The following is a 17,166-nucleotide window of genomic DNA, read 5'->3' as shown; positions in this document are numbered from 1 at the left end:
AAATCAGAATCTTGCTCCACGCACTATGCATGATTATGCTAAATCGAATTTAACAGGAACTGAGTCAAGTATAGTTAGACCTGCTATTACTGCAAATAATTTTGAACTGGAACCTAACAGGATTCAAATGATATTGCAATTTGTTCAGTTTGATGGTTTTCAGGATGAGGATCCAAACAATCACTTGGCGAATTTTCTGGAGTTTTGCGACACATTTAAAATCAATGGCGTTTCTGATGATTCCATTCACCTTCGGTTATTCCCTTTTTCATTGAGGAAAAATTTAAACAGTGGTTGAACCCGTTACCACGAGGGTCAATCACTACTTGAGAACAAATAACCGAAAAATTTTTACTTCAATATTTTCCACCGACTAAAACGGCTAAGTTGAGGAATAATATCTCTTCTTTTGTGCAGATGGATTTAGAGACACTTTATGATGCATGGGAGAGATACAAGGACCTATTGAGAAGGCGCCCTCACCATGCGTTACCTTTATGGTTGCAGGTTCAAATGTTTTACAACGGAATAAACCCCTCAACAAGGCAACTTATCGACGCAGCTGCTAGTGGGACTATCAATAACAAGACACCTGAAGTGGCTGACGAATTTATTGAAGAGATGTCACTGTTACTGTCAGTGGCAAGTCATAAGAACAAAGCCGACAAAAGCAGCTGGTGTTTTCGACCTCGATGCGATTACAATACTATCTAACCAGGTAGAACTCTTAAATAAAAAGATTGACGGTTTGTGTGGTTCTACTCAAGTACATCCAGTGATGAGGTGCGATTCAAATGGAGGAGGAGCATACAAAAAATATCAACCATTCAACCCTAGCATCGAGGAGGAACAAGTCCAATATATATGTAATAATAATTCTAGATCTCAAAATAACTCATATAGTAACACATATAATGCAAGTTCAAGGAACCATCCCAACTACTCGTGGGGTGGTCAAGGGAATCAAAGGCCACAACATCCTCCAAGTTTTTAACAACCACCTTACCAATAGGAAAAGAAGTTGAGCCTTGAGGAGATGCTAATAAAGTTTATCTCGGTGTCAGAAGCTCACTTTCAGAATACCGAAATAGCACTTAAGAATCAACAAGCGTCGATCGAAGGGCTCGACACTCAGATAGGCCAACTTGCCAAATTGATTTCTAAACGACCACAAGGTAGCCTACCGAGTAACATTGAATCTAACCCAAGGGAACAGCTCAATGCAATTACCATTCAAGATAAGGAAGGGTTAGTCGAACTTGAACCAGAACCGAGGCAAGGAATTGTGGTAAGTAAAAGCAAAGGTGAGGTGCACCACAGTGAACAAACACTGGTAAGTAAAGAGTACGAACCTCGTATGCCATACCCCAATGCGACAAGGAAAGACTGCATAGACGAACAAGTCGGTAAATTCCTTAAATTATTAAAAAAATTACATATTAACTTACTGTTTATTTAAGCTCTTTCGTAGATGCCAAACACAATCAAATTCTTAAAGGAGCTTTTAACAAATAAGCGAAAGTTGGATGAGGCATCGCATGTGGAGTTAAATGCAATTTGCTCAGCCATACTACAGAATAAGCTGGCCAACAAATTAAAAGATCCAGGGAGTTTTACGATTCCTTGTTTAATTGGTAGCTTAGATGTTAATAATGCTTTGGCTATTTTAGGGGCTAGTATCAATGTCATGCCTTATAAAATGTTTAAACAACTAAGTCTTGGAAAACCCAAACAAACTAGGATGAGCATTCAATTAGTAGATAAAACAATCAGATTTCCAAGGGGTATTATTGAAGATGTACTCGTTAAAATTGACAAATTCATATTCCCAATTGATTTTGTTGTTCTAGACATAGAAAAGGATAGTGGCGTGCCTTTAATTTTAGGAAGGCCCTTTTTAGCAACTGCTAGAACTATAATTGATATTGGTACAGGTGAACTCACACTTCGTGTGGGTGAGAAAACAATTACTCTTCAAGCTCGTAATTCAAGTAACACATCAAATATTGAGGGTGATTGTATAAACCGTACTACTAATACTGATCATGTGGTGAAACCTTCTTTGCAGGAAACACATTCAAAGAACACACCTAAGCCATGTTCGAGTAACGATAAAGGATCCATCTATGAAGAACGAAGGCTACAGGTCGAGAAACTAGATGAATGGCGGACACAAAATCGAGAGCGCATGATAGACCAAAACCACGCCATGACGAGCTCAATATTTCACCAAATCAACTTAAGGTTGGAGACAAAGTACTATTAGATGCATTTTCCCGTACGGCACAGTCAAGGTAATTCATCCCAAATTCGGTACTTTCAAGGTAAATAGTACTCATCTAAAACCTTATTTTGATAAAATTGATAGCAGGAATGAGGAGTGTAAACTCCTCGCACCACCATGACCACGCAACAGAGAGGTCGAGCTTAGACTATAAAAAGTGCTTCTCGGGAGGCAACCCGAGCACTAATAGTGTTAACTTCTTTAAATTGTAGTTTTTAACATTTACTTTACTAACTGAGTCACTGAACACAAGTTTTCCAGAACAACACGGCAAGGTACACGGGCCTGCCTTAGGCCGTGCCCATACCACGGAAGGCAACACGGTCGTGCGATACGGCTGTGTGAAATCTGGGAAAAATTTTTCCCCAACATGGTAGTCAATAAGTTGCCACGGTCGTGCAACATGGTCATGGGTGAATCTATCAAAACAACACAGGCGTGCAACACGCCCATGTCTAGAGGCCATGGTTGAAACTGAGAAAACAACACGGGCGTGCGACACGCCCATGCTCACTACCCATGGTCAAGACTGATAAAATAACACGTGAGTAGACATCCATACACGAGCGTGTGAGAAGCGAATGAAGCAGAATACGGCCATGTGACATGGCCGTGTGCATCAACACGCCCAAAGAACATGGGCATGGGCTGAATTTCAGACGCGCCCAAATTTGAAAATCACGATACACACGGGCTAAAATTAGGACACACGAGCATGTCCCACGGTCGTGTGCCCCAAAATCTATATAAAAAAACCCCCCACTATTCATCATCCCCTTCCCCAAATATCAAACCCTAACTGTCGGAATCCTTTCATACACACTCCCTGCCACGCGTGTGCGCCGACCACAGCACCACCATCGACGACCCAAACTCCTCCCTCTACCAAGCTATTGCATTTGTTTACACTTTTCTCTCTATTCTCGTCAATTCTTTTACTAATTTTATGATTTTTTATTGTGTTATTTGACTATTTTGCTTAATATTCATGGTTCTAATGATAGTAATGCTTATGCTCTTCGTTAGAAATTTTCCATTTTATTCGATACATTATGCTACATTCATCCATTTTTCTATTGTTTCCATGGATTTCATGCTTACGCACACCATATTTCATATTATCAATCCCACATGCATTCATTCACTAGGAACTCAATTTAGCACTATTCTCTTGTTCATATTGTTAATAATGACTTGATATATCTTTCCATTAGGATTTAGTTACATTTTGGTACATCTTCCCTTTTGCCTGTAATACTCATGAAGTATTCTTCTTTAATTTTAACATGCTTGCATACCTTTCCATGCTATTCCTGGGGGTATTCCTATAACTTTGTCTTACCATTGCAGATACCATGTCAAATCCACGTGGCAAGAAAATCGCCTCCCCGCCTCGAAGAAGTGAAAAGCAGCGGTGTCATCTTCAGGTCCCACTGCTGAGATCAGACACCCGTTCCTCCAATTCTCACAGGGATCGTAAGAGGAACTATTTCAAATACTACGGGCCCGACCCCTAGGAGTGGGCCGCTGCATTGACTGGGCCACACTTGAACAAATCTAACTAGCTGATGCAGTCCGAGTCCTTCTGGCGACTGACCCATAGGGGCTCTGTTTCGAGATCATCGAGCCAACGTACCTCGAGCTCAAACTCGAACTCTACTCGACCTTCCATCTTCAAGTAGTTATGACAGAGTTCAATGATCTCGGAACGGTCCAGTTCTGTCTCAGTAGTTTAGTCCGCCAGTTAAGCCTACCTGAGTTAGGCGTCGCTTTAGGGCTCTATACAGAGGAGTTCATGGATGACAATGATTTTGGCACCCTCTATCGCCACATCCACATGTCTCCCTCTAACTGCTAGAAGGCCCTCGTTCCTGCTTCGGCTACCTATGACCCCAACCACTCTAAGGCATCGGCCCTCACCCCATATTGAGGTAATTACACGCCATCCCTGGTAGGGCGACGAGAGAGCACCTGCATCGTCAACATTCACGACACCTAATTTTTATGGAGTATGGCGAACGGGCACATCTTCAACCTTGCCTATTTCATTGCCCTCGCCATTTTCCATCAGATGGAGCAGCATAGGAAGGGAGTCATATCCCTCGGCCCTTATGTGACTCACCTAGCGCGGTATTTCAGCCTCCTCAACACGACGGCGCAAGCATCTTCCCTCACCCTCATTGGTCAGATGTCCCCACAAGGCATCTCGACTATGCTACATATGAGGATGATCGAGCGTCGACATGGAGTTGACCCTCCCCAGTACTGCTTGGTCTAGTTCATCGAGGAGGAGGACCCAGAGCACATTACTGATGATGTCCCTCCACGTCATGAGAACCCCCCGTTTCAGCCACCACCCATCCATCGTCCAGTTCATGTGGCGACTTCATACTCTGACATCTCTAAGCGCCTTACTCGATTTGAGTAGCAGTGTTTTCAGCACTTTGATCACATTGATGCTACTCTACATCAGATTTGTCAGCACCTTCCCATCTCATCGCAACCACCATCTCGTGAACCATCCGGCGATGACGATGTTTAAAGACTTTTTATTTATTATTTTTATATTTACTTTTATATTTATTTATCTTGTTAAAGTACTTTTTATTTTACTTCCATTTAATACTATTCCATTTTTAGGTTTTATAATTAATATTAGATAATTTATGTTTTTGGTTATTTCTTTACAAGTAATTTTGCTTCTTTATATTTCCTAAAGAGTTAGTGATTTTATCGCAGTTATAAAGAGCTCCAAAGCTCACTATTACTTAGGAAATTGCAACTCTACTGGAAAAGGTTCTCCACGACTGCCATGTCCTGCTCAGCCACGACCATAGCTACTACCAGATATAATATTCTTTTGGCGCAGGACTTATGGACTAACGAACCTCTACCACCACCGGAGTATCCTCCTCCACTCTCATCATTGCCTTGACTGATTATTATCAATAACTCCAATTCAAGGAATTCGTCCACAAATTCAGGAAGTTTCACTTCTCTCCCTCTCTTATATCTATATTGTTCAGTAATACTATCTTTGTACATTGTGGACAATCTACATCTTAAGTGTGGGTGGTTATTTATATCATTATAAAAAAAATCCCTGAATTTTGTCTTATTCTCACGTGAATCACTCATATCACTATTAGAATGAATCTTGATTAATTTATGATTTTTATTGATATGTCTTGAATTAAAACATAGGCGTTTATGCATTGACTGTTTAAACTTTAAAGGAATTAAGGAATCAAGCATGAAAAGTTGGTTCTTGAAAATTAAAAATTTTTAGGTTCTTTCCCAAGTTTAGGTATTATATTGAATTGAAATTCACAAGATAAACATCAAAAAGCCATAATTTTTGTGAGATTTTGAGCCCTTAGAACATATATTATTTCTTTCATGCTCACTTTTATTGTTGCTTTGAGTGCGTCAATATCGAATCGTTATTCTAGAACTTGCTTCATTATGCATGTCAAGACCACACCATTGATTTGATATGTCGAGATGATAAAGGCACTTAGGTTTAACCCACTTACTCCATAAAAGCCTACCCTCATAATTAACCCTTAGTGAACCCCTTTGAGCCTAACAAGCCATTTATTGATTTACCTTCAATATTAACCCATAACCCATTATTGTTGAAATCCCCTAAATTGATCACTATTTTTGTCAAGATTTTATTTGAATTATTGCTTAGCTATGTTTTATTTTTCATTGTAATAATTAGCAAAGTTCTATATTATTTGACTTGTTCTTAAAAAAAAAGAAAAAACAACAACAACATACACACATTTTAGTAGTAATTCTTTGTTTTTGAGCTTAAGTATTTAAATTCTTTATCCCATGAAGAAAAGTTCAATTCTAGGATTTTCTATTTAGAAATGTAATTTATCAAGTTGTAGTATTTTTCTAGTTAGGTAATTTTTCAATTCAATCTCGATTCTAACCTTCTTTTTCAGCTTGTAACCACACCCCCTAACCAAAGCCACGTTACAACCCTCTAAAGACCTTTTGATTAATGTATCATCTCAATATATAGTGGTGAAGATTTGATTTTCATGCAAGCCTATGGTAATAACTTTTCATTTTGACTGTTGAGTACTAAATTTCTTGTCCTTAAACACCTCGAGTCATTTGAGTGAATCTTTAGTAAGGATGTGAAACTCTGTGATATTTTTAATCAAAGGTGATTACTTAAATGAGGGGAGACACCTAGGTTTTCATGATAAAATGCTCAACTTGGAATGTTTGAAACTTTGATGTTCTTCAAGTTGAATTTTCAATGCATGAGTACTTATGGATTATTTTGAGATACAATTGATGAGAATTATAAGTTGAAAAGAATTTATTTTAATTGTGAGTTGTGGATTTTGCTTGAGGACAAGCAAACGCTAAGTGTGGGGGTATTTGATAAACCATAATTTATACATATTTTTATCTCATGCCTAGCATAATTTTCGATGAATTATCCTCAGAATTGGTGAATTCGATGCTCCAAATCCTTGAATTTCATGTTTTATACTTAGGAGATCATATGAGAGTAAAAAAAAGCGAAAAACGGGCCAAAAATGGAGAAAATGGGTCAACATGGGAAATCAACATGGCTTGGACTTCCTCACACGGGTAGTTCACACGCCCCGTGTCCATTCAACAAACTCGAACACGGCTTAAAGCAATCGTACACGGGTGTGTCCCTATCGAGCCCAAGTCTAGTTCTATTCGGAAAAGGCCACTCTTGAGGGTTTAGAAGCATTCTAAAGCCTATATAAACACCTCAGGAGGTACCAAAAACACACACACGGAGTAGGAGGAAAGGAATTACTCAAGGAAAGCCGATTGATCCATCCCAGAAGTCAAATTCACTTTCAAGACTGAAGATCTCCCTTCAACTCCCTTCAAGAGTTCTTGGGTTTTCTTTATGTTTTGTTATCATTATTCTTTTGATATGTTTTCTTTCATAAATACGAACTAAACCCCCTAAATACCTAAGGGGAATGAAACCTAAGACAGATCTTGTTATTATTGTCTGAATTATATGATAAATATTTGACTTGTTCTTAATTATGAGTTCTTAATTCTTGCTTTAATATTCTAGGATATTGATTCAAGTGTTGATGTGCTTATTCAGAGGAGCAAAAGTCCCTGTCTAAGAGTAGATCTAACATAATTAAGTGGAGTTGATTGCATGCCTAGAGATAGGGTGACATAATTTTACCGGATTAGGGTGAAACCTAATAAGGGAATCCATAGATCGAGTTAATGCAACACTAGGGGTTTTAATTAGAAAGCGATTTCAATTAATCAACCTAGGGTTAGATGTTGTTAGTCTCGAGAGAGATAATAATATAACTTAGGTATTTCTATGGATCAAGTCAAGTGAATAAATCTTCTGATTCAGAGTCAATAATAGTGAAGTCTAGGTGGATATTTCCCTTAGGTATTGTCCAAATCATTCAGTTTTTCCAAAAGTTATTTCCCCAATTTTCTTCCCGTGCATTCTTAGTTTAGTAATTAGTTTAGATAAAACAAACCCCTTTTATTTTTAGGCTAGATAATAAAAAGAAAGTTAATACTAGTACTTTTAGTTCCTTTGGGTTCGATATCCCAGTCTTGCCATAAGCTATACTACTGTTCGATAAGGTGCACTTGCCTTTGTCGTGATAATAGTTAGTTTTTGAGAATGGACATTCATAAATTATAAAACTTATCACGATTCACATCACGATCAATTATAACTTTGATATTTTATCCCTCCTATGTCCATTTTTGTCCATAATGACATATAATGGTCTAATTGCCAAATAAGGACTTCAAATTTCAAATCTCATCACAATTAAGCCCTTAAATCAACTAGAACACATGTTTTTCACTTATTGAAATTTAGTCCTAATAACTTAATTGGACACTTTATCGGTAAAATTTCTCATCAATATTTTCACACAGGCAAGCATATATATCATGGATCTCGTAACATCCAAAAAAATAAAATGATTATTTCTATCTCAGATTTGTGGTCTCGAAACCACTATTCTGACTAGGCCCTAATTCAGGATGTTACATAACCAACTATACTTTAACCATTATCAAACCATTTTTATATACAAGTACTAATTCTTAGCATTTTAAACATTATAACTTTATACGCATTTTACCAAACCAAATTGAACCATTTCTTTATCACGATATCAAGTTATACCAAACTAATTCACAATCTAACTAATATAGTCAACCACACACATGAACTGCATACTTAAGCCGAATTTTATTGTTACATATATATGTCACATTTATGATTACTCACTGAACCAACAATTCAAATAGACAACTATTCATTATCAAATTTAACCTCATTAGGTTCTAACATTTTCATCATCCAAATTTTTAGCTAAACATGCTATTTCATAACTTGGCATTTAAACAAATAGGTCACTTATAGTTATTTAAAATGAGCATCGAACATACCCATAATACAATCATTGTATTACCTTATTTTCAAGCCAAAATAAACCATAGTACCTATCTATCATATACCAAAATATTTAACCACAAATATTTCATATTTCAATTCAAATATTAAACCTAACAATCTAATCTTCCATTACCAAACCTCAAACAAAACATATCAATCCAATAATAATGTAACCTATTCAAATAATTTCATGATTTAAATCACCTAAGCCGAATCACAATATAAACTAAAACAATCATCTATATTTACAATTTAGGCTAATACAAATTTGAAACAAGTGATGTTCCAAATGCTCCAAACAGTGGGCCAATTCAGTGGTATGCCCACAGAAGATCCACATCTCCACCTTTAATTGTTTTTGGAAGTGAGTGATTCATTCAAGATAGCCGGTGTGACTGAAGATGCACTGAGGCTGAAGTTGTTTCCGTACCCGTTGTGAGATCAAGCACGATGATGGCTTAATTTATTGCCACCAAGTTTCATATCTACATGGCAAGAATTAGCAAAGATATTTTTGGTTAAGTATTTCCCGCGCAAAAATGGTAAGTTGAGGAACGAGATCACAACTTTCCAACAATTGGATGATGAGTCTTTGGATGAGGCCTGAGAGCGATTCAAGGAGTTACTTCATAAGTGTCCTCATCATGAGATTCCTCATTGTATCTAGTTGGTGATATTCTATAATGGTCTCAATGCACATACAAGATTGATGGGAGATGCTTCTGCAAATGGTGCAATTTGGTCTAAGTCTTATAATGAGGCTTATAAGATCATCGAGAGAATCGTGAGTAATAACTATCAATGGCCAGCAAGTCAAACAGCTTCAGGAGGACATGTAGCCAGAGTTCATGAAGTTGACGCCCTCACTTCATTATCAGCTTAGGTATCGTCTATTTTCTCTATGTTAAAACAGTTTACCGCTAATAGTACTAATAGTTTTGCAGCTCAGCCACCAAGTTCGTACGAAGTAGTTTCCTGTGTGTACTGTGGGGAAGGTTATTTTTTTGAGAATTGTCCATCAAATCCCGAGTTAGTGTACTATGTAGGGAACCAATATCAAAATAGGAGTGGACAAGGACCCCAAGCTAACTTCTATAATCCTTCATGGCGTAATCATTCTAACACAACTCATTTCAGCATAGACTGAACCAATCTCAAGGGTTTAATTAGCAAGCTCCAAAACCACCTCAAGTTGAGGTATCAAACAGTATGGAGAACTTGTTGAAAGCGTACATGGCAAAGAATGACGCTTTGATCCAAAGCCAAGCAGCAACACTAAAAAATTTGGAAAACCAAATGGGTTAGTTAGCTACAGAGCTTCGTAATAGACTGCAAGGAACCTTACCGAGCGATACTGAGAATCCAAGGAATTTGGGTAAAGAACATATCAAGGAAGTGGCATTGCGAAGTGGTAAAATTTTGGAACCCTGAGTGATTAATGTCGAAGAAAATCCCGTTGAGAATAATCAACCAGCTGTTGAAATTCCTACACCAAAGGAATCAGAATCTACAAAGTCTAACAAGGTAAATCCTAACTAAGTGAATTTAGATACCTTAACATCTTCTTTCGATGTAGATTTACCTACTCAGAAAAGTTGTCCGGTTCAACCGACAGTTCCATCACCTCTATATTCGCAAAGATTGCATCAACACAAGTAGAAACATGAGGTGCAATTCAAGAATTTTTTGGATGTTTATGAAGTTTATGAAGTTTATGAAGCATATACTATCCAAGAAGAAACGACTGAGTGAGTATGAGACTGTTGCCTTGACAAAGGAGTGCAGTGCGTTCCTGTAAAACAAACTGCCACCGAGATTGAAAGACCCAGGAAGATTTACTATACCCGATAACATTGGTGAATCTTACTGTGGTAAAGCTTTGTGTGATTTTGGAGCAAGTTTCAACTTGATGCCTAAGTCTATTTTCAAGATGTTAGGGATAGATGAAGTAAGACCTACAACTGTAACACTTCAGTTAGTGGATCGATCTTTAGCATATCCCGAGGGAAAGATTGAGGATGTTTTGGTAAGATTCGATAAATTTATTTTTCTTGCTGATTTCATTATCTTAGATTTTGAAGTAAATAAAGAAGTGCCAATCATCCTTAGGAGACCTTTCTTAGCCACTTGAACAATGTTAATTGATGTGAGAAAGGTGAACTCACCCTACAAGTTCAAGCCAATCAGGTAACCTTTAACATTTTTAAAGCAATGAAATTTCCCGATCTAACAGAAGAGTGTTTAGTTATGGAATAGATAGAAACCTTTGTTTCTATGGAAAACAGTTTTGAAGAAGATCCATTGGAGAAAGCCTTAGATCTTGACATTTTGGAGGATGAAGAAGGTGAAAAAAAACATGGCTTTGATAGAAGCCAATCCGAGAAATTTTATTCAATCCACACAGTTTGGACCTTCGGAGTTAGAAGTCAAAGAATTTTTGCAACCCAAGTTGTCAATCAAAGAACCACCTAAACTCGAACTAAAGGTACTTCCTTCTCATTTGAAATATGTTTATTTAGGTGACTGATCTACTTTGCCTGTGATTATTTTAGCAGAACTGACGAAAGATCAAGAGGAGCAACTAATTGCTGTTCTAAAGAAATTTAAGAAAGTAATTGGTTGGACCATAGCTGATATTCGAGGTACCAAAGTTACAGTATTTATTGACCATGCAGCCATTAAATACTTGCTCACGAAGATAGATGTGAAACTGAATCTAATTTGTTGGATACTGTTGCTCCAACAATTTGACCTTGAGATCCAAGAAAGAAAAGGTGTTGAAAATCAAATAGTTGATCATCTATCGAGGTTGGAACAAGATGAGGAAACTCGATCATGTCTAGCTCTTAACGAGAATTTCCCAAATGAGCACTTATTTGAGGTAAATTGAATTCATGAAACACCTTGGTTTGTTGATTTTTCCAATTATCTTGCATGTGGAATAATTCCTCAAGAAATGACATACCAACAAAGGAAAAAAATTCCTTCATGATAGTCAGTATTATTTTTGGAAGGATCCGTTTTTGTTTAAACAATATGCAGATAATATAATCTGAAAGTGTGTAGCTGAAAGTGAGATTGCTGAGATCTTGTATCATTGCCATTCATCTCCAAGTAAGGGACACTTTGGTAGTTCACGTACTGCATCAATGATTTTGCAAGCAGGTTTCTTTTAGTTTACACTATTTAAAGATGCTTATGCTTATGTGAAGAACTGTGATAAATGCCAAAGGACCGGAAATATATCAAGGGGGAATGAGATGACCTTGACAAACATTTTGGGGATTGAATTATTCGACTTATAGGGCATTGACTTCTTAGGCCTGTTTCCTTCTTTATATGGGAACAAATACATCTTAGTTTCTATGGACTATGTATCCAAGTGGGTTGAAGCTGAAGCATACCCTACAAATGATGCTAAGGTAGACATGCGATTCCTACATAAGCATGTGTTTACACAATTTGGGACACCAAGAGCTATTATTAGTGATGAAGGTTCTCACTTTATGAAAAAATGACTTAAGTGGTTGCTTGAAAAATATTATGTGATGCACAAGATTGCTACTGCCTATCACCCCCAATCCAATGGGCAAGTTGAGAGAGTGAACCGTGAAATCAAAGGTATCCTTGAAAAGGTAGTATGCCCTAGCAGAAAAGATTGGTCTCAAAACCTTGATGATGCATTATGGGCCTATCGAACAACATTTAAGACACCGTTAGGAATGACTCCTTATTGGTTAGTTTTTGGGAAGGCATGTCATTTGCCATTAGAGTTGGAGAATAGAGCTCACTGGCTTTGAAGCAGTTGAACTTTGATATTAAGCAAGCTAGTGAAAGAAGGATTTTACAACTTAATGTGTTGGAAGAGCTGAGGTTGTTTTCCTATGAGAATGCCAAAATGTGTAAAGAAAGATCAAAGAGATGGCATGATAGTCATATACAACCTCGCGAGTATAAAGGTCAAAAGTGTGATATCTCGAATTAGGGCCTAATCAGAATAGTGGTTTCGAAACCACAAATTTAAGATAAAAATAATTATTTTATGATTATTTTGAGGTCTATGATATGATTGCACGATTGTGTGAAAATTTCGTGAAGAAATTCTATGCATAAAGTGCTTAATTTAAAGTTAGGGACTAAATTGAATAAGTTGCAAAAATTGCATTCTAGAAGTTTCTAGTATGAAATTGCTTTGAAATATTAATTAGGAGGTCTTAAATAGAAATTTGACCAATTTCTAAGTTTATGGAAAAAAATTGGAGATGGATGGAATTTTTGAAAGTTTAGTAAGGAATGGCATTTTGGTCATTTGGATATTAAATGAAATAAAATGGAAAAAATAACAAAAAAAATGATCATCTTCTCATAAGTTGCTGCTGAATTTTTCTCTCCACCATAGCTAGGGTTTCAACACTTTTAAGCCTTGATTGCAAGTGATTTCTATGCCCGTTTTTAATGTTCTTTACATTTTTGAAATCCTCGTAGCTCGGTTTGCCTGTTTCTACCAATATTTTGAGCTAGGATTTATATTTAAAAATTTACCGATGAATGATATGCATGAATTTTGATGTTTTATGGTAGAATATGAAGCTTGAGATTGTGTTAAACAACTTTTGCTAAGTGATTTTACGCAAAAACGACTAAAATGACATAATCGGTAAAAATACCTAATGTTCATATGTACATGTTAGAGTGAGAATTGGATGTTGCTGTAGAAGGGGAAAATGATCAGCATATCATAAAACATAAGAAAATAGGATGAAGTTTAATTTACGAGATTTGGGGCAAAAATGTAAATATGTGAAAGTTTAGGGGCAAAATTGTAATTTTTCCAAAATATGATTTTGGGTTGATTTGAATAATATGAGTCCTAATTAGGCTATTATTGAAATGATAGAGCAAGGAAAATCGAAATTCGGGCTAAAATCGACAAAATACCAAGTTGTGGACAAAATGGTAAAAATGATCATTTTCGCATACGAGGTAAGTTCATGTGTAAATAAGGTAACATAATTTTTATTTTCAGTGATTTAATGTTATTTATATGACATGATACTTATTAGCATGAAATATGATGTTTTGTGAATTATTATTTGGTGATATGCAAATTATGTGAACAATTTAATAAGTATGAGATGTTAGCAAATATCGATTTCTATATTTTCCGAAGAAGGCAATCGAAATGTGTAATTGAAAAGAATCTCGTTGAACCTTAGGAATAGATTCGGATATTTGGGCATCCGAACTCGTTTAGTTGAGTCCGAGTTCACTTATGGATTCGAACGTCTGAACCCGTTGAGTTGAGTCCGAGTTCGTGAGATGTAACTAGGCATCCGAGCTGGTTGAGTTGAGTCCGAGTTCACTTGTGGATGCGAACGCCCGAGCTCATTGAGTTGAGTCTGAATTCGCTTATGGGTGGGTTACATGGTAGCTTAGCTACATATGTGGCACTTATGTGCAAACTTTCCTTGTATCCGAGTTATATTCCGATGTGTTCAACGGGTAAAATTCTAGTGAAATGGAAGAATATTCAAGATGCAAGTGACGTATTGGTAAGTGTTGTGGAATGGGCACTTTGGACAGGTATGTACTTAACGCTCGGTTTGAGACTTGATACGACAACAATAATGTAGTAAGACGATGAATGATGAATAGAAATGTGATATATGTTTTGGTGATATTATGCTAATGTTGGTTGGTATAATTGCTTTGTTAAGTTATTTGTTATTTGTATGTGAACTTACTAAGCATTTATGCTTACTCCTTCCCTTCCATTCCTTGTAGTTTGACAAGCCGATTTGGAGATCAGGACGGTCGAAGGCACGCTCACACTATCGACGGACCATCTCGGTATGGTGGCTTGCATATTTTGGGAATATGGCATGTATAGCATTATAATCCTTTTGTGTATATAATCTTATGATATAGCTCATGGATGGCATGGAAATTTTTGAGAATGATTAGCTATTGGAGAGGCTAATCGAGATTATATTTGATAACACGTATGCTTTATGTGCTAACTAATCTATGGAAATCCATAAAATGGTGAAATTGGCTATAAAACAGAATCACACAGCAGAAGTGATGTGAGTTTGAAAAATCACTAAAAATAGTAGATATATAATTAGATGATGAATAAAATATGTAATTTAAGCTTAATGAATCTATTTTCATTTGGAAGAAACAAAATAGGTAACAGAGTTTTATTTTTTGAGATATTTACGTTTGGTGAAATAGGGTCAGAGAAATTTTGGATTCCCTGTTCTGACTTTAGAAATTCACCATAATTTGTGTAAAAATAATTAGGACTGAATATTTATATGTATGGATTCCTTATTGAGTCTATTTGTAAGTGAAACAAACGACATAGTCATTGGATTTCTGTACAGAAAGAAATCTGATTCGTAGTGCATAGGGGTCAGAGTAGCCAAACCCTGAAATAGGGGAGACTTTTCCTAATAAACTGTACTAATTGGCCCGACCAAAAATTTTAGAAAAAATTTAGTAGATAGATATATGAGTCTAGTTTCAAAAAAAATTTACGGATCTTAATTTTGAGTTTCAGAACTCGAGATATGAATTTTTAAACAATTGTGACGTAGTTAGCCAGGTTGTCTGGAAATTTTAAAAATAAATTGTTTGAGCTGTTTAATTAATGAATTAAGTCCGTTAACACCTTGTGCTCGACTCTGGCCATGGTCTCAGGTACGAGGGGCGTTACAAGAAGGTTTTGTTATTTAGTTCAAGGATGAAGTTATTTCTTGGGAAGCTTAAATCCTGATGGAAAGGACCCTATACCATCTACCGAGTTTATCTTTATGGAGCTGTTAAATTATACGACAATTACGGAGGTACGTTTAAAGTTAATGGTCAACATCTCAAACATTACTAGGATGATGAAGTTGAGCGAGTAGAATCCTCGTTCAAATTAACAAACCCTTGATTTTTCATGAACTTGTTTTGTAAATAAATAAATAATTAGAACTTATTTTCTTAGCTTATTACATTTAATTAATTCTGTTTAAGGAGATTGGAACTTAAGCGGGACTACTATGACCCCTCCAACCTTTCCTGGGAATTAATTTAATGTAATTTGTTAAGAAGAAATTTTCTAATTAAGATTTAAAATTTTTAAGTTTCATTTTTTTTGTTTAAATTTTAAAAGGGGGTCAAATTTGGCCCAAGTATTAATCAGTTTTTTTCTTGAGATAAGACAGTTTGAGTTTGAGGCCCAAGTTAGCAAAAAAGGAGGAAAAAATTCATACCTAGCTGCCACTCCCATTGCTTGCCGCCCAAGTAACCCTAATGTAGCTAAAGTTTTGCTACATGCTGCCCTAATTTTTCCTATATAAACCCCTCTTCATTCTACTATTTTTCATATCCCTCAAAGCAATTTGCTTACATCCTAAAAATCTTTAAATTTCTCTTTTATGCCATCAACCTCAAATCTCAAAAGAAACCCTAGTTCTCTTCCCTTTTTGCCAAAATCACCTATTGTCGCCGCAAGAAGATTATCAAAGCATCATTCTTGCCATCGCATGATTTTTGCCGTAGCAAGTCTTAACCACCTTATCGATTTCTTTCTTTTCCCTTTGTGCAGAAAGTTTGCTGAAATTTTCGAGAAAGGACAGCATGTCTCTCAAAAGAACCAGATTTTTAAAGACTATTCTTAAAAACTCGATTTTGATCAATGAAGAAGTGAAAGAGAGATTTGATTCAATTTTCAACTATCAACCTATGATGCCGGAAAAAGGCTTTAACTTGAAGACTAATGATTTGATGGTTGTTCCTGTGTCGATTAGAAAGATAATCAATGCTCTCAAGTGGGAATGATTTTGTGATGCTCGTTCACTTCCCGATGATGAACTAGTTTGAGAATTCTATGCAAGTTTGACAACACAAGATGCTACTGAGGTCATGTAACATCCCGAATTAGGGTCTAGTCGAAATAGCAATTTCGAGACCGCAAATTTGAAATAGAAATAATTATTTTGTGATTTATTTGATAGTCCATGATATGATTGCATGTTTGTGTGAAATTTTCATGAAGAAATTCTGTACCTAAGGTGTCCAATTTGACTTTAGAGACTAAATTGAATAAGTTGTAATACTTGTGTTTTAGAAGCTTTAAGCATGAAATTGCATTGGATCATTAATTAAATGTCTTTAAATAGAAATTTAACCAAGTTCTAAAATTTTGGACAAAAAAAATGGGCATGAATAGGAAAAATTGAAAAGAAAGGCTTAAACGGCATTTTTTTCATTTGGTAAATGAAAGAATAAAAAGGGAAAATAAGTAAAAAATTTTCTCATCTTCTCCAAGTGCTAGCTGAAATTTCCAAGAGCCATAGCTAGGGTTTTGTTCAACTTTTCAATCTTGATTGTAAGTGCTCCCAAGCCCCGTTTTTTATGT

At 36.2% G+C, this 17,166-nt stretch overlaps 2 non-coding genes across 2 annotated transcripts; both read right to left on the bottom strand.

The window, feature by feature from the left end:
* Positions 1–384: 384 nt before the first annotated feature.
* On the bottom strand, positions 385–491 carry LOC128289840 (small nucleolar RNA R71). Its single transcript, XR_008279483.1, has one exon. It is a non-coding gene; the product is annotated as a small nucleolar RNA R71 (small nucleolar RNA).
* An 8,806-nt stretch (positions 492–9,297) lies between these two features.
* On the bottom strand, positions 9,298–9,404 carry LOC128289458 (small nucleolar RNA R71). The gene has a single exon (XR_008279107.1). It is a non-coding gene; the product is annotated as a small nucleolar RNA R71 (small nucleolar RNA).
* Positions 9,405–17,166: the final 7,762 nt, after the last annotated feature.

This window comes from Gossypium arboreum, chromosome 2 (assembly GCF_025698485.1).
Source record: "Gossypium arboreum isolate Shixiya-1 chromosome 2, ASM2569848v2, whole genome shotgun sequence".
NCBI classification, from domain to species: domain Eukaryota; kingdom Viridiplantae; phylum Streptophyta; class Magnoliopsida; order Malvales; family Malvaceae; genus Gossypium; species Gossypium arboreum.
This window is presented reverse-complemented; position numbering and strand designations above follow the sequence as displayed.